General features: G+C 40.3%; 1 long non-coding RNA gene across 4 annotated transcripts in view; it reads right to left on the reverse strand.

Moving 5' to 3' along the window:
* Nucleotides 1-1,685: 1,685 nt before the first annotated feature.
* LOC137477907 (uncharacterized) overlaps nucleotides 1,686-25,602 on the reverse strand; it is a 32,091-nt gene continuing 8,174 nt past the window's right edge. Inside the window, exons 2-5 of one of the 4 annotated variants that reach the window (XR_011001265.1) lie at nucleotides 20,076-20,161; nucleotides 19,729-19,791; nucleotides 2,550-2,717; nucleotides 1,686-1,742 (exon numbers count right to left, since the gene is read on the reverse strand). This is a non-coding gene — a long non-coding RNA (uncharacterized lncRNA). Of the gene's footprint in view, nucleotides 1,743-2,549; nucleotides 2,718-9,157; nucleotides 9,177-14,703; nucleotides 15,171-18,892; nucleotides 19,300-19,728; nucleotides 19,792-20,075; nucleotides 20,162-25,602 lie in introns of those variants that run through there. The other 3 variants (XR_011001267.1, XR_011001264.1, XR_011001266.1) reach the window with 3 other exon arrangements.

Consider the following 25,602-nt stretch of genomic DNA (forward strand, 5'->3'; position numbering starts at 1 on the left):
CATAACTTTGGAAAGTCATACCTTCAGAGCCTCTTTTTACTAAGATTGAAGTGTTTAGAGGGCAGGCTTTTGTATAAAATGATACTAATTTGCTAAATGTCTCTGTGATAAGATTTCTCTCATTTCACAGTGAGCAGAACACTGGAAGGAGATTGAAAAAAAGGTTTAGAAGTAAATTAGTTTTGAAATTCTGGGTATTTTTTTGATAGAAAGGAAACAAATTATGAGCTCGTAGGTAGATAAATATACTCCAAGCTTGAAAGTATGGATTACTGAACTGAAAAATTGTATCTTCTTGACTATAATTGCATACCCCTAAAAATAGCAAAAAGTGTATTTGGAGTGTGGTGTTCCAAGAGTTTGAAAATTAACGATGAAGAAGTGATGTAATTTGGGACCAATATGTTTCAAGAAATCAAAATGTGAGACATGTCAGGATTTTTCTACATGGAGACTGGAAAATGCTGCCCACCTTGCAGTTACCATCTCTAAAATAGCCAATGCTATAAATAGAAATACAAGTTTATGTGCCGTCTCTCCCTTTTAGCAGAAGTTTTAATGCATTGGCCTTGATACCATACCCATTCTTCTGTCACTTATCTTTGTTTTTTCCATTTCCAGAAACAAGATGCCTCTCCTGCAAAATTTGCCCATAATAATCCATTAAAACATGGTTTATTTTTATCCTAAGAAAGAACTTTAAAAATTCAAGTCGTTATACTTCCCAAACTGTTCAATGATGTTAACATTCTCCTTTTAGCTTTGCATTATATACAATAAGCATTTCATTTGCCTAATGAAAAACATATTTAAACTAATGAGTACACAGTGGTTTTATTTACATATGCAATTAAAATTTACCACTATTAATAGCTGACAGAGGGGAAGAGAAAGTGTGATTTATTCCAGTAAGTGCATACTTTTTCAAGAGGACAGCTCTACACAGGCAGTTTTAAAATTGTCATCAGTGCAGAAAAAACCAAAATTCTGGGGTGTCCTTGCTGGAATCGGAAATGTAGGGAAATCTCAGAACTTTGGGCCTGTAAGCCAGAGCTTAGAATTAAACACAGGATTTGATCTGAGACCTTGGAAAAGGCTTCCAAACTTAGGTGCTAGAAGTGAGAATATAGATTTATAGTTTAAAGTACACATTAAGTAGAAGGAAATTTAGAGCTTCAGAATACAGTACTGTAGGTTTGTGTGTCATAACATGATTGACTAAGAAAGCTTACACTGTAGTATGAGTCCATAAGATGAAATATTTAAGGATTAGGTTAAAAATATAAATATCCTCATTGGTAGTGTTTTACTGGTTAATAAATCCTTAAAAGGTCCTATACCTAGGGGTCTTGTGACTTTGTGAACCATCCTGTGAAGATGTGAGTTGAACTTGCCCTTCCTGCCTATGTAGAAGATAAGAAAAGTAAACACATTATCTAAAAACTCAGAAGCATTTTCTCTAACTCATTCAACATTTCTTCCAAAATCCCCTTATGTCTTTGTGGTCCATTTCTGAAGATGAAGCCATCAGGTCTTTCACCCTTCCGAGGTGCACTAGAGTTAAGCATCCTCAGCTCACGTTTCTCCTGCCTTCCTGTGGGTTCCTGGAGGAGCGTGGCTGGGTTCTCCCAGCTGGAGCCATCCCGTGGTATATTCTGTGAGAGCACAGCTGAGGGCATCGGTCACACTGGGCACTCCTCAGAGCCTGGCAGGAGCTCAGCTAGTGCTGCTGCTCTGCAGGTCTGCAGGAGAGGAAAAGAACACCAAATGCACCCAGAGTGAGGCGGAGAAGCAGGGTCACTTGCTGCAAATTGCTCAGGAGTGAGAAACCTGGAGATGGGGCTGCCTGCAGCAGGCAATGGCTATCTGACATTGACACAGAGATGAGCACAGTGAAATGAGATTAATCAAAAGGAGTCAGAGATACAGAGATCTTTAGCCTGCCCCGTTCTTAGAAACAGTTCAAAGACAAGCATCAGATGTCAGCTATCACAGCGTGGACAAACATGACAAAGGGTGCTAAATCTTCCACCTTTCTGCAGTTATCTCTCACAGATGTTACAGAGCTTGCCAGGGGAAAGCAGATTTCTGCTCCAAGCTGCACCATGTGCAAATATGGTCTTGCTGAACAGTGCTGTTACTACAGCACACTCTGTTCTGGCAAGTGAGAATTTTATCAGCAGCACTATAAAGGCACTCAAATTCAATCCATCCTTATTGATATGCACTGATATGCATTTTTCTAAACATTTTGTGAATGGTGTAATCAGAGCTAGGACATCAAAAGTAATAGTAATATACATTAAAATAAACTTACTGCAGTTTTACAAGCAGCAATAATTTCGCTTGGATTTGAAACTTTGGGTCGAGTTGCCCATTTTTTAATTTAAAGGAGGACATAAGAAGAGACAGCAGAGAAAAGATGAACTGTTTAATAACAGTACATGTACTGAACAGTAGGATTTTTTTTCAACTGCCATTCTTGATCAAAACCTTTTCAAGTGAAAAGAGAAACCACAGCTGAAAAATCCTGACTACAAAAGCATTACCTGCTTATCGCAGCTGAATGTTGGTTCCCTTGCAGATGGCTGGCTGCAGTCACTCCATATTTATGGGATGTGCTCTTGTGTGCAGTGGGAAAAGGGCTGGCAGTGCTGGTACCAGGGCTGATCGAAGTGATCATCGCTACTTTGCTTACACAGACTGACACTCACATGCTGCAATGCAAAAATGGGTCAAAAGGCTGAAAGGATGTGGAAAGTCCAAGTCGTAATGTCTAAATATGGGCTGTTACTGCAGTGACCTTCCCAGGTGGATAGCTTTGAGAAAAAGCTAACACACTGAGAGATGTATCTGCAGATCTGAGGCAGAGGTGATTAATGACATTAGGGGTAGTTTTGCACTCACAGTCTCAGTGCAAATAGCTGGACATAAGCCTGGCTAACCACTCCAGACCTTAGCTGCATCACATGGCACACCACTGTGTGCTCAAACACACCGTGTGGGAGCAGCTCAGTGCCTGTGACACTGCTGTGGCTCCAGATGGGGCTGTTACCAGTGGAGCCATACACTGTGTGGAAATGCAGGATTTTGTGCAGAAACTTGTCAGTTGTGAAGTTCTTTTTAAGAGCTGAATCAGTTATTTACTACCTATGTTATGCTTACACTCAGCTCCAAGGTGCTGTTGCTGTTTACAGCATACAAGGAAACAAAAGGAGTATCCAATACCAAAGGGAGATTCACTTCTGAGTTACACAGGCTGTAAGGAAACAGGCAAATGATAGAGAGTAGGCAAGCAAATCTGTAAACACAGACCAGAGGAGTCACCAAGTGCTATGTGCATTTAAAATCAATGCTCTCATTCACAATGGCAGAAGACAGAGTCAGGAACCTATATTTAGGTAACAACATCTCCCTTTCTTCCTCTACTCTCTTTTTATTCATGGCCATAATGTACGTGCTGGGGGGAGAATAATCAAGAGGATGGCTATGTAAAAATACTGCACTGTGTAAGAGGTGCTGTAAATCTCTGATTGGTCTCTCTTTCCAGTTATGCAGTACCATGAAGCATGAGCAGGGTTGTCAGCGCAATAGAGTCAATATTGCTGTGAAAGACTGAACTGTATTCTTTTCCACCTTCCGCTACATTAACAAAATTGCTTGCTAAGTTTTGACTCTAGGACATTTGCAATTTGCACTAGCTGATGATGATGCATGAAGCACAAAGAATATGTTGATTTTTAAAGTGGATTCAGTTGTTACAGTAGGAATATTTTGAAATTATTGCTTCCAAACTCTTAGGATTCATAGTGGAGTGCCCTAACTATATTAATTATGGAATACCAAGATGTTATTTTAAGAGAGTAAATTTTCTAACCAAACACTGCATTACAAGTGTGGTTATTAGATGGTTCTAGAATCTCTTGCCCCCTTCCCCAGCAATTAATTAGTATTTCAAAATTAAATAAATTGTAATGTTATGGTTAAATGACAGGTTCTAGATGGCTGTAGGTGATACACCTGCAGTGCCTTAAGTTTCTGACAGTCTGAGCTCTCAGGAGAAACATTAAAGAGCAGCGTGATACATGATTTATGCCTAATGATCACTGAGTTCCATTAAAACATGTATGTACTGGTTTGAAGAAATACACCTCAGGAATTAGTACGAAATGTCTTTCAATGAGAAAAGAGCTCCTCAGTACATAAGTTACTGCCCTGGCCTTCCTTTTCTTTAATCTTACAGATTCTTGTTAAGGTTTCCCCCTCCTCCCCTCAGAAGTTCATTGATGGTTTTGCTTTTAAAATTCATCATAGTTTCACAAGACTCTATTCCAGAACAACATGCAAAATGTGTTGCTGAAACGGAAGGATATTGCACGCAAAAATAAACTGGCCAAATAATGTAGCTGCTCTGAATTATTCACAGCTATCTAGCAAGCATTGTTTGCAGTAGAGCAACTAAGTAAACAGGATGGAAAATGAGTCCTGGCATGATTCTAGGAATTAGCATTCTTCATTTCTATGGTAACATTGATAAAAAGTTGTTGCTAATAATAAGGAAATACATGCAGAATAAAAATAAGTAAGCTAAATAGAAGGCATCTATTGTAAGCTTAAGTGTTTTTCCCTTTTTACTAGGAAACACATGTATAAGCTTGCACATATCTCAACTTTGGTACAGCACAGACTATTGCATATATTATAAGCTCAGTTTGCCAGCAAGTAAAGACAGATATTTGATGAATACATGTGTGACCTAGGACAGCTGTAGGAAGACTAATAACGCAGAAAAACCTATGAAGAGATGGTGTTTGTTTTACAGGCATTTTGTAGAATCACAGATTCATGACCAACTACTTATAAATCCAGGGTAAATTAAAATTTCTGGCACTTTTTCTCTGACAAGATTGCCCAATGATAAAAATACACAGAAGAAACTTTCTGAGCTGGGAAAATTTGCCTAACACATTTATAGTCTTAGGTAGAAAATAATTTTCTTTACCTCCAGCTACTAATATAATGTATTATATAATTCTTATCAGTACACATATGCATATTTATATTTTTATTGTTTTATAGATCTGTATCTAGAAAAAAACAATTTTGCCTTACCAGGGTTTCTCAAATCTCAGTTGCAGTGGAGGGAAGATAACAAAAAAAAAAACCCATAATGCAAATGATACTATCCCTTCCCTTAGTAGAAAACTTGCAAAAGTTCCTGATGATACAGAGGAGAAAAGTCTGATCCCATCATCAAATAAATCAAAATCCATTACAGGGAAACAAGGAAGAGCAGGAGGGATGAAGAAATGTAAAACCTCATGTGCATGCTAAGCTTTGCCTGAAATACAATCTGAACGTGCAGCAAAGCTCTACCAGCATTACATAAGCAGGGCTTCTCATTCATTTTCACAGGGTTCTGTATTTTCAAGTTCCACAGAGAAGGAAAAAACACTGAAAGTTGTCAAATATTTTCAGCTTTTGGGTGGAACTGATGCCTGATCTGAAAGACAGATTTAGCAAGTTTTCTGGGGCACACTCAAAAAATACAAATAATTTAGAGACACTGTGTGGGAGATGAAACATCTACGTGAACCAGCAGCAGTGAGAGCAGTAGAGGAAAGTATTGTCTAAATCATCTGGAGAAAATAATAACACAACACATACTGCACATATGCTAAGGGAGGTACAAACAGCTTTCTGCCAAAGTAAAACACATTTGGATCAAAGATACAGTGTGAAACATGACAAAAGCTGCTGAAAGCAGCTCCAGTCAGTGCTGCTAGTGAGTGAGTGTGTCTGTCAGCCTGTGCTCCTCAGGTGCCCACTGCACCTCCCTGTGCTGCCTTGTGCTTTTGCTCCTCCTCCTTTGGGGGCCAGACCCTGACTGTCACCTTAGATGTCATCAGGTCTGTACCAGGGTTCACACTTGCACTCTGGATAACGGAGTTTGAAAATTCTGCCCACAGAAATTTTTGGTTTGATAGACTTAATCAGGACAAGAAACAGGAGGCTCCTTTGAGAGTACCAGCCAGGAGAGTGGCTGGATTACCACTGTAGCTCCCTGTGGAAAGCACCCTGCTTGCCTTGCACACCAGACATACCACACAGCTGCTCAGCTCGAGGTAGAAATTGAAACATTGCATAACGTGCCCTGGTTTGCCATAGTTGGATGAAAGTCATGGGGTTATTTAATCCTGCTGCCTATTCAGATTGGTAGCTATTAGAAGGAATTTCATGACCAGCATCCGATGGTCATCCAGATCATGCCAGGGAGCACCTGTCTGGACAGCCTGGAACAGTCAGGGCCTGTGCAAAGAGGTGGTGAGCCCTTGGACCAGACTGGTTTTCTCTAACAAAAAAGGATGTATACACACCAGTGACAGCACAGCTTGGGGAGGAGCAAAGACCCTCAGGCTGCTCCAGCAGTTTTGGCCTTGGAGATAAAGAAACATCAAAGACTGAAGCCATTGGAGACCGAAGAACAACATTGGAACACTGATGTTGTCACTTGACTAGCCTGTTTGATAAGTGCTTGCTTTTTCAGTTGTTATAATTTAGATTGTCATGAACTACTTGCTAAACAAGTGCCTGCTTGGACTTTGGAGGTTTGCCTGGTTTCTCCCTCCAGCACAGCACCTCAGCTGTCATGGCTGTCCCCCAGGTCCCTTATCACAGCAGCTGTGACAGTAAAACATTGGAGAAACTTTACTTCCTTCTGACCCCTCTCATTGACAAAACAGAGTTAACACAAGGGGAAAGAAAGTGCTGGCAGCTCTGGGCTGCCTTGAGCTGGCCCTCCTGGCCTAGGCATGTCAGTGGGTGTCAAGGATAAAACTTGCAGCAATAACAACTAATTAAACATGCATAGTCAGGGCATCAGTCTCTGTCACTTCCCACCACACATCAGTGCTGGCTATTTCATTTCTCAGTTTCCCTGTGAAAAGAAACCTTTTCACTTGTTTTCCTGAGAATGCCATCTCCTAAGGAAGATGTTAGGAAAGGCTGAGGGTTGGGGAAACCATAGCAATTAATATCCGAACTGTTTGCAACCAGTATTACTGGGTTAAGCTAATCTGGGGAATGAAACACAAAACTAAAATTACAATCTTGAATTTGCTCAGGGAAAACATTTCAGAACACCATCCGAAATGCTCTTTGGTGAGGGATATGGAACATCATTTAGATGCCATGTATGTCACACCAATTATTTTGGAAATTCAAGTTGTAATTTTCTCTAGTCATAGCTGTACACAAATCAAGATAATTAAAAAATTATAATGCATAAGATATGGGTCTTTCAGGAATGAATAAAACTAATTTGAAGGGTAATTTTCATAAAAATTAAATAAAGAACAGATTTGAAGATGTGCAATCCATGAAATATTAAAAAAGTTTCATTTAGGTACTTGCTATAGGACTTAAGCTTCAAAAAATAATAAAAAAAAGTAATTTGAAAGATTGACTGGCCTCACAGGGTGAGAGACACAAACATTTGGATTATTAGTTCTGACAAATTCTTCATCTTGTTGTTTCTGCTTCATCCTTTTTCAAAATGCTAAAAATTTATTTCTTTACAGAATCTTTTAACTTGTTCTTAGAATTCCTTATGAGGAGAGGTTTGTATTGAGTTCATTTCCACCCTAAACACAATCAGACAGAATTCCCTCCCTTTTAGTACCACACTGTAAATAACGCAAACTGAATTCAAACAACAAGTCCTCACTGATGTCTTCACTGGTCAATAGCCTTTGTGAATCTGGCTAATTGACAAAAACCAAAACCATATCATAATCTCAGCACTATTTTTGTAAAGTACTTGAAAAAACCCAGATGAACAGGATTGACACAAAAGGCAAGGCAGAATCTGTCACTTATCATTTCTGTGTTTTTTTCTCCAGGACTTCTGAAGTTGCTCCTTGGTACAAGCAGACTGCTTTTGTCCTTGTTTGCACATCTGTCTCTATACATACTTATCTAGAGAAAGTGTTTTATTTCTACAGATAATAATCACACCTTAATATTTTATTGTACAGTATTTTTTCTCTAGAGTAGCTCTGTTTCTTCCAATTATTTACCCTCCTAAGCACACCATTCTCAGGTACTTCCTAGTAAATATAGTTTTTTTATCACTTCTCAGCTGTGCTTCTCTTGATATATGAACTCTTAAACTTCATGCATTAAAAAAACTCTATTATTACATCAGTACTTTTTAAATAACCACAGATTGAAATTGGTACATCATTACCTTTTCTCTTCCTGTAACCAGTGCAGCCAAGTCTAGATTAATGCTGGGACTTCAGCACAGAAATGCAGCCACAAATCCTAACATCCTAAGTATTTTCTCTTTTTAATCAATTTTGCCTTTAGCCAAAATTGAGGTAATGTAGAAATAAACCTGTCAGATGTAATTTCACTTCTCCAGTCCCTCGGCTGGAGAGCACAGAGCCATGCTGTTCATCAGGGTGGGTATAACTGCTGCGAAGCCTCTAGCCACAGTCTTTTTTTCAGTGTCTCTCCCCTTGCTTGTTTTAATTTAAAAAGAAAGTATTAAACTAATCATTTAGATGTGGAACTCTTCCTCATATTCAGAGGGAAAGCAAAGATTTCATTGCTTAGCTCTCACAGCATCCTCTGGTCATCCCATGAAACACAGTTCCCAGAATGGGACATTTTTAAGAATGCATTGATTCACTTTACCAGAACAATTCTTTGTCATGATTGCTTCTCTCACATCATTTATCTCTTCAACTAAAAATCAGAGTTATTCACCAGCTGAGATTTATGAAGCCTCACCTCTGCTGGAGCCAGCACCAGCAGAATTACAGAGAACCCTTCAGTAGTTAGAGGCCACTGTCTTAGGTGGAAACCCAGAGAACTGGAATGGTGTGCCAAGGAGTGAGAGAAAACTGCTGAAGTGGTTTATGAATAAAACCTGGGATTCAAGGAAGGGATCAGCTCTCACTCTTATCAGGCTACTCCCACGAGGGAAAAAATGCTGCTCTTCCAGGCGTGTGCGTGACTTAATCTGACAGAGTTGCTTGCAGTCCTGCCTTTTTATGTGAGAGCCACCATCCATGGGCGCCTGATTGTCACGGTGAGCGCTGCTTGCGGAGCCTCTCGCCTCTGGGCCGTCAGGGCAAGCACTGGTGCTCCTCACAGAGGCTGCCCTTCATCTAGAGTGCAGCAGAGGCGGAACAGGCAAAAAACACATGAAAAACATGGCAAACCTTTTAAGCTGGTTTTCCTGTAAGTGTACACCTGGAAGTGATTTGTAAAAGTGCTGAAGAGGCTGGTACCGTAGCACAATCTCTTGCTGGTGCACCTTGCACTTTGGCACATACGTCCTGCTCTTTGCCAACAGCCCCCTCACATAGCTTAATCCTTATTCTGGCAATTTTTAAGATGTGGAATTACAGGACAGACATGTAGGATTTCTCAGTTAGGGCTATGTCATATATACAGATTTTTCCAGGGGTCTCTGAGTCTCCTTTATGAGCACACTGCAAAGCAAACATGCAATGGCAACAACCACATGGTGCAGTTAATTCACCCTTAAAGAAAACAAAGAAGCTTCAGAATACACTGAATGACAAGAACATTTTTGTTCACTGGACTAAAGCCTGGAGATCCTTCCTTGGTGCAGATAATAGAAGCAGTTTTGTGGTGTGCTGGCCAAGAAAAACATCCATTGCTCAGCATGACATCCAGCTAAACTAATCTTTGTTTTTCACAGGAGATGTTTTTTCAATAATTTCTAAGAGCTAAAAGACTTAATTAAGAATCATGCAAGCATTGATCCAGATGTTAAACCTCTCTGTATAATGGGAAGCCCTCTTAGAAAGCAGTAAAGAATAATTGGTCCATTGTTGTCTGGTCTTGAGGAAAGAGAACAATATTGTCTATTTACTAAATGTTACTATATGGAGGAGTTTATTTTATTGTGTGCATGCTCTTTGAAATGCAATTTATTATAATGGTTTTGTGTAAACAAAGTATAGGTAAACATTTAATTTCAACCTATTGTAGCACTGAAATTCATTACTGTTTCTAAATCTTATCCAAAGAAAAGCTTAAAATGTGAGAAGTGAGAAGTGAGAAGAGCTCCTTTTTAAATAACCAAAGCTAAGCAAAAGTAATATTTCTCAGTTGTTCCTTGTAGACTTTTCCTTAGTTTTTATTTTTATATCACTTTTCTATCAGCTTTAAATTTGGAAAGTGATAATATTGCAAAAATAACTCGTAGGCTGATAAACATAAGTACACAATGTTCAACAGGGCTCCAGCTGAGACTCAAGGCAGTGTGAGGCCATGATTTCTTGCACACTGGATTGTGATATGTCTGGCAGCCACCCACCACCAGTGGGATCCTTCTCTTAAGCAGAGAAGGTTGTCCACCAACCACTTTAAGGGTCCCTGATCCCTTGCTGAAAGTTGCCTTTTCAGAAACTTGGGAGTTCTTTCAATGTGAGGGTCTGGACATGTTCAGTCCTTGGAGCACAAGATTTTGTCTGAAGATGAGCTTAAAAGCCGTAAGGGATGGCATGGCCGGAGGAGTCCAATATCTAGATTTTGTACTGTCTGTAATTGGATTTTCATCTTCACTGCTTAAAAAACCAGAAGGGTAATACGTTTAAAAATAATGAATGAGACGATTAGGGGTCTGAACAAATGTAAAAGGAAACAAAACTTTTTGTAATTTGTAAAACTTGCCAGACTCTTATTCTAACAGGCAGTTTAGAAATGCTCATTAGCACAGGCAGAGAGAGACAGGAAGGAAAATGGTATAGATCTAGAAAGGCTATAGATGTAATTATGGATGTCCTCAGAGTCTGACATATTAGGCAATTTTGAAACTAATTCCTAATGGAAATCCTTTTAATGAAACATATTAATGAAATCCACATTGATATTATTGTTGGGGTATAAGCAGAAATTTACTTAAAATAATTACTTCCATGTAAACAGTTTTTCCAATTTAATTTAGAGCTGCCTGAATTTACTGAAAACTACAAAATAGATTGATTTTTAAAGATCACATCTTGTAGAAAATGGCATTGTTCTGTCTGGGGAAGGAATTCGCCATCATTTCTCTCATGTTCTTGCAGGGGTTGGATCAATGCAACTTCAAGCAAGAGCCTTGACTCTGGCCCTTTTCCTGGAGAGGTCTCTGGAGCCTGGGCTGTGCCCGATGCAGGGCCTGGCGAGGGGCAGTGCTCTCTCTCTAGCTGTGGGACAAAGCTCAGGCTGCAAGCAGGACTGCAAGCAGGACCATGCTATTCCTTCACAGCCACAGACAACAGAAGCACATTTAAAAATTCTGTAGTTAATCTGGCCTTTTAGATTACTTTTGAAAGTGTTTCTTAGATGAAGGCAAAACAAACACAGAAGAATCCTTAAAAAAAAAAAATCTGTTAGGCTTTGAGTTTGGGAAAAGCTTCTTTGTTCTTTGTGGTCAGACCATCATCACTGTTAAACTTGAATTCTAAGCCACTTCTGATTCATGCAAAATAATGGTAACTACTGATAACTATCAAAATCTAAAGGAAACCCATTAACACTAGTCCCATATCATGTCTAACAGGAAGAAATAGTATTGGGAATGCCTTCATACATCAGCAGTGCCCCAGTAGATTCAGGGAGCTATATCACTCAAAAAACAACTCATGCAAATACCATGAAATGACCAGGACAGTCTTCAAAAGTGGCTGAGTAATGAACACAGGTATCTGAACTCAGGCTATCAAACACCTCACTGATGACAACACCCAGACAGAGGCTGTTTATGCCAATGGCAAGCTGTCAGCACATCCCTGTGTCACCATAACAGGAATTACCTTCCTGAGCACTAGAGGAAAGAGTCATTTTCCAGCCCTCACTGTTAAAAGGCAGACCCAATCCAGAACCCAGGCTGTGCTCTCTTTGCACCTGTAGATCTGCCACGGAATTCACACAGGTACCAGTAGCTAAAGCAGTAAAAAACTCTCAAAAAAATCCAGCTCTCTATTGAAAACTGGTTTTCTGCAGATGACATAGCTCCTGTAAGCAGTTAAGAAGCATTTAGTAGAACATGCATTTGCAAACAGTATTTCTGAGCTGTCAGAAGTATTCTGATTATAGTTCTGCCCTCTGTAGTGGGATGTGGGTATGTTATAAATTGCTAGGGCAGGGTTATAAATATTTTGTTTTACTATTCAATACAACTCACTTCTATTTCAGCTGCATACTTACACACATGTTCATTTTTAGCCTGCAAGCTGTCATCCAGAGACAGCCCCTGCCTTGGCTTATCAGCTGGGGCTGATGCTTGATTCACCTGCCAGTGCCCTACTGCCACTTGTGGTTTTTTTGGTTATTACAACAGGCTTTCCAGCCTCTGCAAAAAAGAAAACAATTCACCTGACATGTACTTTGAAAGAGAAAAGCACATTTGTTACCATAAGAAATACAAAAAACCCTCCTCCACTTCAGACATATAAACTGAATTTCTATTAAAACATTTGCTTCACCTGACAAAGGGAACTACAGCCAGAAGGGATATTGATTGCTCTGTATGAATGCTCTAGTGTTGGTTTTAACAATACTGTCAGCCTGCTTCACCAATCATGCTAATACATTTAGCAAAACCCCATCAGTAGTCTGTCATTTACACAACCACTACACATTCACTATTTTAAATTCTCGTTCCATCACATTTATACGGTTACCACCGTAGTCCCCCTCACAGCACACAGATTGCCACATCCATTTGAATTTCTGAAGCAGGCAGAAAAAGCCTGAGGCATGGCTTTTAGTGGAGACACACACCCCTATAAACTCCTTTCCCTTTTATTGGAAACGAAGCTTCACCCCTCCATCTCCAGCAGCCTTTAGACACAGGTTTTGCTGAGCAACAGAGCTCTGCCATTCCTGCTTTAAAAGTGAGTGTTTGGCTCATCGACTCTGCCAAACCAACCCATGTTCAGACCCAGTCCCTTGGTGGGGCCATGGCTCCCCAGGGGAAGGGACTCGGACCCTGCCCACGTCTCCTGTCATTCCCACCCTGCAACCTTTTCTTCCTGTGCCACATGACAGGAACACTGACAGTTTCAGAGAATTATTTCCTCTGCACAATTCTTTTGGGAAGCATATGTGTAATCAACATTTAAAGCGGGAATTATAAAACAATCCTTGTGAGGGCTGAGGACTCAATAATTATTCTGTGCAATTAGTCCCCAAGTAGTGTGAGACTGCATTCCCTGGTGATCTGAGCTATGGAAACATTATGAGTGCCTGAGAGAAAATAGTTCTCTCTAAAAGATGTTGACTACGAAAAGCAATCACTTTGCAAAGGGAAGGAAAAGGACTGCAGGTAAAAGAATAAGGAATTTGAAGTTATTTTCCTATCTTCTTTTGAGTCCTCTGTCTCCCTGAGGAGAAGCAGACATCTACTGTGAGGTGAAGCAAGTGCTTTTGCTATGGCAGCCATTGATAAGAGCACAGAAACTGCTATACAGTTAGACATTATCAAATCAGAAGAGAATGGTTTCATGCCCCTAAATACTGCTGCCATCTCCTCTTTAGTGGGCAGCCATCAGTTCACAGACTATTTTCCATATTTTTCCATGTGAAAGCTCCATTCTAAATATCTCAGCAAAAAAAGGATTCATCTTGGAAAAGATTGACTAAAATTTTGTTTGGGTTTTTAAATTAAAATGTCCTCTCCTGGTCTACCTCAGTATTTATGACAAAACAAGCATAAGATGAAGCATTTTTTCACTAAGGGGTGAAGTCAACAAATGGTAAATCTTTCTTGCCCTGCTGAAGAAATATGGCAAGGGGAATTTAAGGATGTCATGAGAGCCACTAGCCAGTCAAATGCATGGCATCTGCACCCTGAGAGCAGGCCCAGCGCAGCTCTTTGAATCCCTAATCCCTTCTCAAATCAATTTCTAGTCTCCTGTTCTAATTGAAATTTGTGGCAGAAGTGAAGCATCTCCCTGTGGGGCCTTGCCCCTCCCAGACTGTATCCCCTCCACAGAAACCTGAGCTAAGGGCTCAGAGAGCACAGAAAGGTGGTGCCTTGCATGTTGGGATGATGAAGGGTCACAGATGAACCAAGTGAAATGTGGGTGGCTGTTTGGGAAAATGCATTTTGCCTGAAATGTAGGTGCCTGTACTTAGACGAGTTGTGTCCTGCTGTTTTCAAATCAGTAATTTGAAAGAGTTGCTTGCATGCAGGATAGACAACATTGGCTCCCTGCACCACAGACAAGGGACACAGGAAGTGTTCAGAGGTTCTTTAAAGAATACTGGTCACTAGATGGGGACAATATGCCAGAGGAATACTTCTTTCGGATACCCTGAAAATGTCTAATTGACCTTGAGAGGAAGTAATACTGGAGTTAATTAGGATTGTATTAAAACTTAAATCCTGACAGTTTTGTCTGTTGCTTCAACTGCCAAGACTTTTATGTTTGAATTTACTTCCAAAAGCCTGCAGGTGATAGTCTGCACTTTGTCACAGTTCACAAGGTAGGTAGAAACTCAAAGAGAACCATGTCCTTGCAAGAATATTATTTTATCTGAAGTGTGACTAACAGGAAGGTCACATTCTACCCTTTTTCCTCCCTTCTCTCCCTTAAACACCTTATTTGCTAGAGCTACAGAGATTTAGAAAGAAAAATCAGGGCATCATATAATGATTCATAGCCAAGCACAGCAGAAGCATTAATCATTCACATCTTTAACTCTAAAAGCATATAAACTTCCAAGGATGATCAGTCAATGCGACGCATTTATATTTTAGCCGGAAATCAGATTTAGAAATGGAACATCCTGAACTTCTGACCAGAGAACAAAGTATATGAAATGCCACAGAGCCATTTTCAAAGAGCCCAAATGCACGGCTTCTACTCATGTAAAGAGGCAGCCTTTTGTATAAGCAATCCTATTATTTTCAGTTCAGTTCATGGTTCAAGAAAATATCAGGAAAGATGAGCCAGAGGAGCAGCACAGAGCCAAGCACGCTGGGTCTGCCTGTCTCTCTTAACAAGAGAAGAAAAGGAGGGATGCTGATGCTTGACAGAAGAGTTGAAAACTTGGAAGAGACCTTGTGTGATTCATTCTTCTCTCTGAATAGACCTTGGAGATCTTTCTGATGATTCTCACATATGTTTCTAGTGAATCTTCTGGAGTTAGAAATGTTGAAAGAGAAGGCACTGAATGTAGGCTCTGTCCTGGGATACATGGCAAAAAGAAAACATCTTGAGGAAAAATAAAGCCCAGCAGAGACAAATATCAAGTGCAAGTAACAAGCAGAGGACAAGACACACTGTATAATTTTTTAATATGTGTTGTAGCAATTTATAAACGAGCTGGGTTTCATTGTCTGCAGGGGTTGATGCAGCAATAAAGGCAGCTGCCAACAATGGGCACTGGAAAATTCAACGTGTCCCTTTTGAAATTCTGTATCTCCCTTTGTATTCTTTACAAGAAAATGAAATGCCTTCATGGTCTCCATATTCTCTTTTAAAATAAGACAATAATAAATTTAATCTGACAAAAGGAAAGTCTTGACCCATAACACAGGCTAAATTTCTGTGTAAATTAGAAACCCTCACAACTATTATATACTTATGGATTTCTCAATTATACAAAAGTCTGTAATTAGTACTAGGGGAGAGGGAAACAGAACAGGTGATAGGAAGACCCTGTCAACAACAACCAAAAAAATTATTTAAAAAGTTTAGATTCTCTTTATACAAGTAGGTTTCTGATTAAAAAGCACACACATTTTGTAATGTGCCATTTACATTATTTAGCTTTAAAACCAAAAAATATATTAAAAAAGCAAACTGTCTTTTTTCCTTCCTTCCCTTTCATGTTTACTGTATCAGTAAGTTAACATACCATGAGTCATATTTGAACTCTAAGGCTGTTGTATCTATTTAGTTGTCACAACAGCAGCAGTATCTTCTTGCGAACAAGGCAATAGGAAAAGAATTTTAGAGATAAGAGAAGATTCATTATACTGTCGATGTGACTTTTGCACGAAATACTAGAAACCGAACTAGGAACAATGAAATTAAAAACAAGTTTGAAAAGGAGTAGCAGAGAAGTGGCTCAGAAGCCTTAGGAGCATATTACATTGTTGAAAGTTTTTGTTGGTACTCTTGAAGAAAAGATTTCCTGGGAGAATTGATACCAAATAAACTGGGGGCAGGGTGGTCTGCACGTTTTCTGAGCACGCTCCACTAGCTAGAATTCTTGCTTTTTGCCTGCACCTCTGTGTAGTGACAAACACAGAGGGCAGCATCCCAGTAAAGCAGCATCTTCCGTACTCCAGAGATGGGCCCAGTGCTTGGCATGGAGAGCATGGGCCCCTCCCACCCACAGATGCTTTACTCACGCTGGCATTATCTATGGAAAGTCAGCTTGCTCCTGTTACTGAGGAGAAGCTCTTACAGGATAACAAAAAGCCACTACTACAAGATAAGAACTGTTAGCGGGAAGTCATTTGTTGAGGCGGAGAGCTGCCTTGGCAGCCCTGTCCTGCCAACGTGGCTGCTGGGGAGAGGTGGACCCGCTTTACATTCTAGATAACGCTACAATTCATCACTTTTCCTTCTGAGCTGCAGTTCATTTATCCCTGCATGGTAAGCTGTCATCTGTGCTCCTTTTTCATTTATAAGGAATAATAATATGGTAAGATGGTAAATATACCATCTTCTAGGATGTCACTCCATACTTATTAATAATACATGAAACGTTAGAATTATTTAAAGGAAAATCAGAAATTTAGCATAACCTTTATCATAAAACTTGCTAGAAAAAAGGTCAGGATGGCTGGTGCCTGTAATGGTCAGGAATCTCTAAGTAGCAAAGGAATTTAGGACAAATTCTGCCATTTGAAGAGTTGGAAAAGAGCTGAAACAAAAAAATCTAGCTCTGAAAGCATGTTATTAACAACAAGGTGTCTTGTTACAAGTAGGTTTAGAGATACAACTGTGGGTCAAGCTAAGGATATGTGGAAGAGGAGTTACACACCCTTTTTAGCTCAGAACCACAGACCAAACTGTAGGTCATTATTACTTTGCAGTACAGGGCATTTTAAACATCTCTGACAATTCTAGGAATTCAAGTTTCTAAGATTTAGCCAATGACCTGCATAAGTGCCATTGGAATTAATTTTAATTCCAATTAAAATTAACCCTGCTCAAACATTGGTGCAGCAAGATAGGGCAGCAAGAATGCCAGAAAGAATTCAATTTATCAAACAACTAAATCAAAACAAAGTGACATAAAAATTACTTCACCATTAGCATCTCATATGCCTGAGAGGTGCACATTCAAATATAATTTTCTGCATTTATATGGAAATCCAGATAGCCTCCAACTGAACAGTTTATTGCATTCTGCTTTAATATACTGAGCCTTGGCTTTCTGCTGGTATGAGCTTTGTCCCAGATAAGCATTGGAAGTCTGCTCTCGAGGCAGAAAACTCCTAAATGTCTCCATTTGGGTCACAACTGGTAAAAAAAACGCTCCAGAAGCCTGCAAAGAGCAGATTTCCATCAGAGAGAAGGTAGCTGAGGTACCTGTGTGTGAGAGGAGGGATAGGAAAGTACTCTGGGAATGCCCTGGGCGCCAAGGAGCCCTGCCAGGGGAGCCAGCAGCACAGTGGCATTCCAGAATTCCCCCCTTGGCAAGCAGGTCTGCGGGCAAGCAGCCACAGGGCTGAGCTGATCAACAGCCTCCTCTGCACAGCCACCTCTCTCCTGGGATTCCAAGCAAGAGTCCTTGTTGTGCCTGCCAAGAGAAATCTCCCTCTGATTGCTAAAAGCTCAGATGAGCTACTTCAAAAGAAAATAAGCATTTGTTGTTCCCTCTCTAGCAAAAACATATCCTGGAAGCTCAGGTTTATTACAGACTCCCACATTTGTGCTCCAGCTCCTAGTAACACACCCACAGTGAAAAGGCATTACCACAGAGAAAACCACGGGAAAGCAGACAGAAACCTGAGCAGCACACTCAGGAACAGTGCAATCAAGAGCTTCCTGCTGTCAGCAGGTATCTCTTGAGTGATTTTCCTGAATTCCTGCTTGGAATTCATCAGGGTGTGATGCCTAGAGAGTACAGTTGCTAGGAGGGCTGAGTACATGCTGGCAAGCACAACAGAGGTGAGGAGGACAGGGAGCCCAGCCCTTCCCCAGCACAGCTGGCACAGGCAGAGGCAGCATAAAGCAAGAGGAGAGCACAAGGAGCTGTTGAACCCAAATTGCCTGAAAAATTTGCTCCTTTAGCTTCACTCTAGAGCATCACAGGTAGTCTTAATGAGATTTATCAGTCTCGTTGTCTTTTTGATTCCTCGTTATTTAAGCTTCTTCTTGTGATCCTGATCGCTGCTATGATTTGTTAAGCCACACCTTTTCCTAACCCAGCCATGAAACAGAACCCAGGCCCATCTCATGGGGATGTCCTCTCTGAGGCATTACTGCATGCACACAGGGAACAATTCCTGTGCTCAAATGCACTTAGAGAGGAGTCTCCAACGCAGGGAAGCTGTTCTAGCATGTGGGAAGATGCTTAACTTTTCCCATGCAGAAGTTCTATCAACTGTAGAGCTAAGCAGTTTTTGAATATCACAGCTGAATATAGATTATGGAGCCCTCACTGCACAGTTACAAATAAAGGATCTTCAGCACAAATCTTAGATTTTTTTCCTAAATCAGTTTACAAAGGAAACAATGCTATGTGTGGCCCACAGGCAAGGATTTCCTCAGCTTTAGCAATAAGTTACTGAATATCTCCCTGTATCTACAATGGCTGTTCCCTCTCCCCCACCCCTGTGTAAAAGCCTTTAGAAGATACCTGCCTAAGTCAGAGGAGAGTGCCAGCAGCCCGCTGCTGGTGCACTGAAATTTGCTTTTATTTCTGACTGTTCAAATTGCATCTGCAGGAAGCAGCTGGACAAAAATAACTCGAGGTGTATGAGGCATTTGGAAATGAGCTGACATGTTGATTAGTAAATCCTGCAGCCTGTGCCAACTGGGGTTTAATTATTTTTTTTAATAACATCTACAGTATTAAAGAACTAAGTAGAAATTTCTCCCATTGTTAACCTTTTCCTTGCAGCTACATGCCACCATGAATGCAGCTGCAGTTTATGGGGTGTCTATATACAGCAGGACAGCTCCTGAAATGCTTTCACATCCTAGAAGGGCTCCAGACTTTCAGCAGCAGCCACATCACCACAGGCTATACCCACTTTTTAGCTGTACCTACTGCTGCACCGGGGAGGTGAGAGGGCAGATCTCCCTGCAAATGCCAACGCAGTCTGTCAGTGCCTGGTGTGGAGCTGTCCTGCTCCCATCGCTGCCTGAGGAACCTGAAGGAGTGGGGTGCAGCCTGCCCAGCTACAGCTATGAAATCATAAAGATGCTTCCCTGAGCATGCTACACATTATTCAATCCACTGTTTTTCTTCACAATGTAGGAATTTCACATGTGAGGGAAGTTATTTTTAATGCCATGTGGGTTCACTCACCTCACAGCTCTGGTTCAAGCCAGTGAAATTTAGGTGTTTTTTTTTTTTGTTTTTTTTTTTTTGTGTCCCTCCTATCCTGTTCCCTCAGCCCTAAAAAGGCTGAGTACTAAAGGGAAATATACCTATAGGAGTTTTTATTATCTTTTTTTGCCTGAACAATGTAGTATCATTAAACCAGTAAATTATTACAGAAGCAGATACCTGATTATAAAGCTGTTGTGGGACAGTAAATGGAATAGCCTTTGGATCTTCTTTACAAGTTACCTGCAGGAGAATCAGCAGGGAATTCGCAACAACTGATACTTGGCCTATGCTTGGCTTTCCAGGGCAGGTTTTGAGTGCCTGGCAGTAGAAGGGTGAGTGCTTCCTTATCTAGGCTGCATTGGAGCCATATCAATTTTTAATTTGTTGATGTAAAAGCCTGGTTTCCTGAGAGGTTGTTATCTTGGCTTGAAAGTGAATCAACACAAACTACATTTTAATATAGCCTACTATACAAGACCTGACAGTTTGCACTGCTGTAATTAGAGGCTTCTAGTGCTTCTCACCCTCTTGAAAGAGCAGTTCCTTTCAGGAGGCATGCTATCTTCTGCACATAGCTCACATGGGCTCCAGAGTACTGCTCTTTCAACGTCTGAAACATAATCAGGAAAGGTGGTTTTAAACACATGGCTGCACTACCTAGGAAATATATTGAGGGACCTGAACTCATCTTAAAAGTCCTTAAAGATATTAAAAGTCCTCATCATATTTATGGTGTTACTGGCCTGGGAGGAGACAGAAAACTGCACACTATGAATTTTTCTTATAATAATCTTTTGAAATTTTGGATTGTGAAAAATGCTGCTCCACAGGCACCTGGCTGCTATTTAATACAGGCACAGCCTCCTCTGCAGACTTCTAAAGAGAATCTACACTTGGAAAAAAATCTCAGGAGAGGAGTCCTCATCTGTGATCAAAATTGTGAATGTCTGTACTGTGGGCAGCACAAACTGACAAATGCACACTTGTATATACGAAAAACACATTAGCCAATATTTCTGCATGAGAGGGAGTCAGAGGCCTCAAATTTATAGCCAGGCATTAAATATAGAGAAGAGATTTCTTTCTCACCTGAAGCTATCTTTGACTGATTTACACCCTGAAGTATGAGCAATAGATTCTGCCTCATACTCTGTCATGTATCCTCTTCACTTATATCACTACGAAACACATGGTGGAGGTTTTGCCTGGTGGAGGGAGAAGCCATCCCACTGCAGCAAATCACACTTGAATTTTAAAGGAGAAAAGAATTTGATGCCCATGCAAGATGATGCTTCTGGACATTTAGAGACTTCCCCCTGCCTCCAAAGACAAAGAATATACCTCACAAACCACTGAATGCAGCATCAGGTTACAGCTGCTCTGTTCAAAATTAATTCAGTATTAAGTCATGGGTGGAGAAATCCTCTGCTCACTGCTCTGGTTCTGGGGGGAGCCTCCTGCACTGGTGGGGGTTCATCCTCCTCCTCTGCAGATTCACAGCCCTGACCAGATCCCCCTGGGTTCTACACAGGCACCCAGGGAGCTGATAGCACCGTGGGGCACAGGAGAGCTGGGAAAGGGGACACGGGCATCATGGCTTGCTATTCCCCCCGGGAAAGCGTTACATAACGGGAATAGCTCAGAGCTCCTGCTTCCAGCCCTGGCAGCAGACATGACATGGTTCCTCTGAAATAGTGTGAGCAGCACTTCCCTGGCACAGCAGCGATGAAGACATTCTGACTGCAGCTCTATGACACCATGCATCCCTGTTAATGCCTGCTTTCCTGCGAACACAACCCACCTTCTCTGCTCCCTCTCTGCCAACACACATGAAGAATTGGCTCATAATTAGAAAGGGTGACCCACTGAGAGAACAGCTGAAAGCAATTCAGAGTTCTTTGTAATTTGAATTCAGTGGGTCATTTCTCTTATGGTCAAATGATGACATTTAATTTTCAAGAGATTATGCAGTGCATGCTTGAATTGTGGGCACAGAGTAGTCAAAAAACGGGAAAGAAATCAATTTAATCTCTTTTTTTCCTCATTTAAATGTGTTTAAAATAACAGTTCATCAGCTGGGAGTCATTGTGGTGAATTAAACAGAGAAGAATAGCTCCACGTACATAGTGGCTACCAAAATTTGATCTGTGACACCAAATGAACAGAAAGGATACCTTCAACATGGAATATACATGCCATGAAAAAAGAAAATGTAGCAAATAATAGGCATTTCTTGCTAGCACCCTGGTCTTACCCAGAATATAAAATTAAATTAGTCCTCAGACACTTGGAAGAAATGCATTTGCTTTCCCATATGCATTCAAAATATTTTTGACATGCTTTTAAACCTGGATGTCTGTTAATATAAATGTGATGTTTCTTTCAGTTTAACAATATCAAGACACTTTCCTTGTACTTAGGCAACAATGTCTTAAGCAAGAGATGTTGAAAATATGATAAACAAGAGTATCAAGGAGAATTACCTAGTAAATAAAGTTTATTATTTATGTTTCAGAGGTTTTCAGTGTGACAGACTGCTTTAATTCTGTGCTTTGTTTCACTTTTCTCCTTTTCAAGTGCAGAAGAGAAAAAAACAAAATAAATAAATATAATGCAGCTGCCAAAGACTTTTTTAAAAAAGAAAACTCCTGGAGCATTCTTATCTTTAAACAGACAGCATATACCACAGTTAGAAAATTCATAAATAAAAGAAACATAAGATGACATGTAAAGAAATTTGACAAATATCTTCCATCTCAAAGTGCTCTAAAACCTGATTTCTGCAAACATAGCTTTGATACCTTTGCAGTTGTAGTCTTCCCTGATAATTGTATTTGACAGAAATTCCTTTGGAAGTCAAAATGAACCTATTACTAAGCACATTTCCCTACAAGGGGGACAAAAAAGCAGCTTTTACTAACTATTATTTTTTCCTGCATATTTTCACTGAAGTGCCTCTCTCTCTCTACATTTGCACAAGTATTCATAGCCTGTTCTTTGTTGCGCCATTTGGTCCCTGCCTGCTGCAGAAGGGAGGATTCTGCATTTCCACTGCTGGAGTCACTCCAGATCTCAGTGCTCAGAGAGCAAACACTACCCACCCCCACCTCAAGTCTGAAATGCTACCTTTAGCATTATCCACACAAACTGTAGCTCACATCCCAGGGGAATCCTTACAGATAACTCTCAGTGCAAGTGACACCCTGAGCTTTTTCTCGTTTAGGCTCCATCTTCTCTGCCTTAAAAACCTAGGGGTACATTCATGATCGTCTGGAAGAGGTTGCAGACACCCATCATTAAAGATTCATTCTAGAAAAGCTTCAAAGGGAAGGAAAACTTCCCTGGCTTTTCTTTTCCCTAGCTGTACCAGCTCTCCTGATGGAATTTAAGAGAGGTTAGTTTATTCTGCTTCTGGATGCTTGCCTACCACTTTGATTTTCTGCAACAAATTTGCAGTCATAAAATGTTTGAAATCGGCCTCCAGCCAGAATCTGCCAAGGTCTCCCCAGGTGACTTTTCCTCCCCATTTAGTTGATATATACCAAACAACACCGCAAATGCACAGAAACACATACACCAAAAAAACCAAACAAACCCCAAACAAAAAACCAAAGCAAAAATCCAAACCAAAGCAACAACTAAAAACCAACCAACCAAATCCACCCTGCATTTTTTGTCACAATAGTGTTTAAGTGACAACACCAGTCTTCAAAATGTGACATCAAATGGGTTTTCCCCTTTTAAAATTAATGCTTTCCATTTTTGTATATAAACCACAAAATATAAACATACTACATACTTTTGCTGGGTCTTTCTTAAAAGTAGTGCTACCAAATTAGAGTTAAATTTTTGTTAGCAACCATTGAAAGTACATGCATGAACAGCAATTTTAACATGAATTGTAAGTATGAATTGTAAATCACACATAAACAGGAAAATTTGAAAGTGAAATAGAATGCAGTAAGATTTAATTAAGAGCAAATTAAAGTATTGCCACCACTATTAATAGGCCTCTTTGCTACCACTTTCTGTAGAAAAACAACTTCACTGCCCAACTGCTGAAATAATCCAACTATTGAGGAGACATACAGAGGCAAATTTTACTGTGTTTTAACTTTTCTGTGCATGTTTTTTACTTTTTCCTCCTGTTCCATGCCTCTATTTCCCGATTTTGCTTTCCCTGCTCTCTAAGATTCTCTCATGCAATTTTTCCCAGCAGGAACTAAGTGTAATCTTTGGGCTGGAGAGCTTCCCAGGAGGAGTGGTGGGGGGCAGGAGGAACGTTTGCTGTGAAAACTGAAGCTGTAGGTCTCCAGGAGTTTCAGCAATCCCAGCAGTCTTTCTCTGCAGCCTGAGATGTAACTTGCACACATTATTGAGCTGCAGTATTTCACTTACAGTCCTATGAAAAAACACACCAATCTAAGTTTTCTGGAAAGCTATCAGTTCTTGGGAACAGTATCATTTTCTTTGGGCTTTGGCCACTCAAAATGTTTAGAGGAAATCAGTGCGTGTATATACAACCCCACTGTGGACTAACTGGAGAGGACACCTGCCCAAAACCCCATCCTTGGGGCTTCAACATGCACATGCTTTGAAAAATTCAGTCAAGTCTTTGAGGCTCTATTTCCTGGGTGCAGGGACTGTATTTTCTGTGTGGTGAGTGGTAAAAGTCTGATTAAAAAATCCATTAGCAGCACAGCAAATTTTCTATTAACCACTGAAAGATAAGCTTTGAACAGAAAACAATTCAGACAAGTAACCTAGAGTCCATCCTGGCTTTCAGAAGCATTCAGCCTTTTCTTTGATTTGATTACTAACTGGAAAGGTAAAATTATTCTTCAGCAGTGTGACTCAGTAATTTCCTACTGAATAAAGCAGAAGAGGAAATCGTTCATATCCATTCTAGTGATGGTCCTGATAGGAAGAGTAGGTTGCCATTTCCATAGGGAAGTATACATAGCATCCATATGGTAATATCTCCAGTGTGCAACATCACTGGTGAGCCATGAGAAAGCTAATAAAACACAAAAGTTGAGTCTTTTTTTTAAATTGTTATTTTCAGTTTTCCCAAAAGCTACTGTAGTGGAAAGAACCTTAATACTATTATGTCTTTTTTTTTTTAAGTGTGCTACATGTTAGATATCCCAAGACACAAATATTTCTTTCTTGGACCTTCATTTTGCCACACTGTTAATTATTAAAATCTATGGGAGAGGCTGCTCAGGCTTCTGTTCAGTCAATAATTGTATTTAAACATTTTAAATGTCTAATAAATCAATCATCTTGTACTGCTGAAGAACAGTAACCATGTTAAAAATTAATTTAAAAGACTTTTTTTCCTAACTGAAACTCCTACAGAGGACATTCAAAATATTAATTCCAAGAACATTAATTTGGGATAATTTTTGTTGGGTATCCATGGAAATATGCTTTTAAGATACACATGTAGTGTCATTGTGGCTTAGTGCATCTGTTCTTTGCAGTCCAAAAGCCCCATGTTTTAAATCATTCTGTTCAAATCCCGAGGGCTGTGCTGCTCACAGCACTGCCTGGACTTTGTGTGCAGTTTCACCAGATGACACAAACTGCAAAGCCTGGGGCACATCAGGCACCACAAGTGTCTGCCTGGGCAGGGGGAGCACTGTCAGTGCTGGCCCAAAACAGATCCCTCACACCTGCCAGCAGGCAAGAGAGCTGCTTTATTTCCTTGGCTCTGTAAATAAAATAGAGCTACATGGTTTATTAGCACACGCTGGCAGGATCTTTCTCAAGGCAAGCAGCCTCCATTTGATCTGACAGATTTCTGCTTGAGTCTCTGCATGTCAGGAGCCTCAAAACTTGTGTTTGGGCACAACATAAGCTCAAAACTCATGTTTGGACTTCTGTGTCCCTGCCTTTGCAAATGCTTCCCTTGGGCTTTGTGGAGCTTGCCTTAGAAGACATTGCTCCAGCCAGTTTCTCTTCAAACAGTTACACACCACCTTTAAGGGCTCCATGTGAGATGGAATCACTGAAGAACTCCAGCAGAGTACCTCTGAGAAATAAGTG

The sequence above is a fragment of the Anomalospiza imberbis genome, chromosome 8, assembly GCF_031753505.1.
Source record: "Anomalospiza imberbis isolate Cuckoo-Finch-1a 21T00152 chromosome 8, ASM3175350v1, whole genome shotgun sequence".
Taxonomy (NCBI): Eukaryota; Metazoa; Chordata; class Aves; order Passeriformes; family Viduidae; genus Anomalospiza; species Anomalospiza imberbis.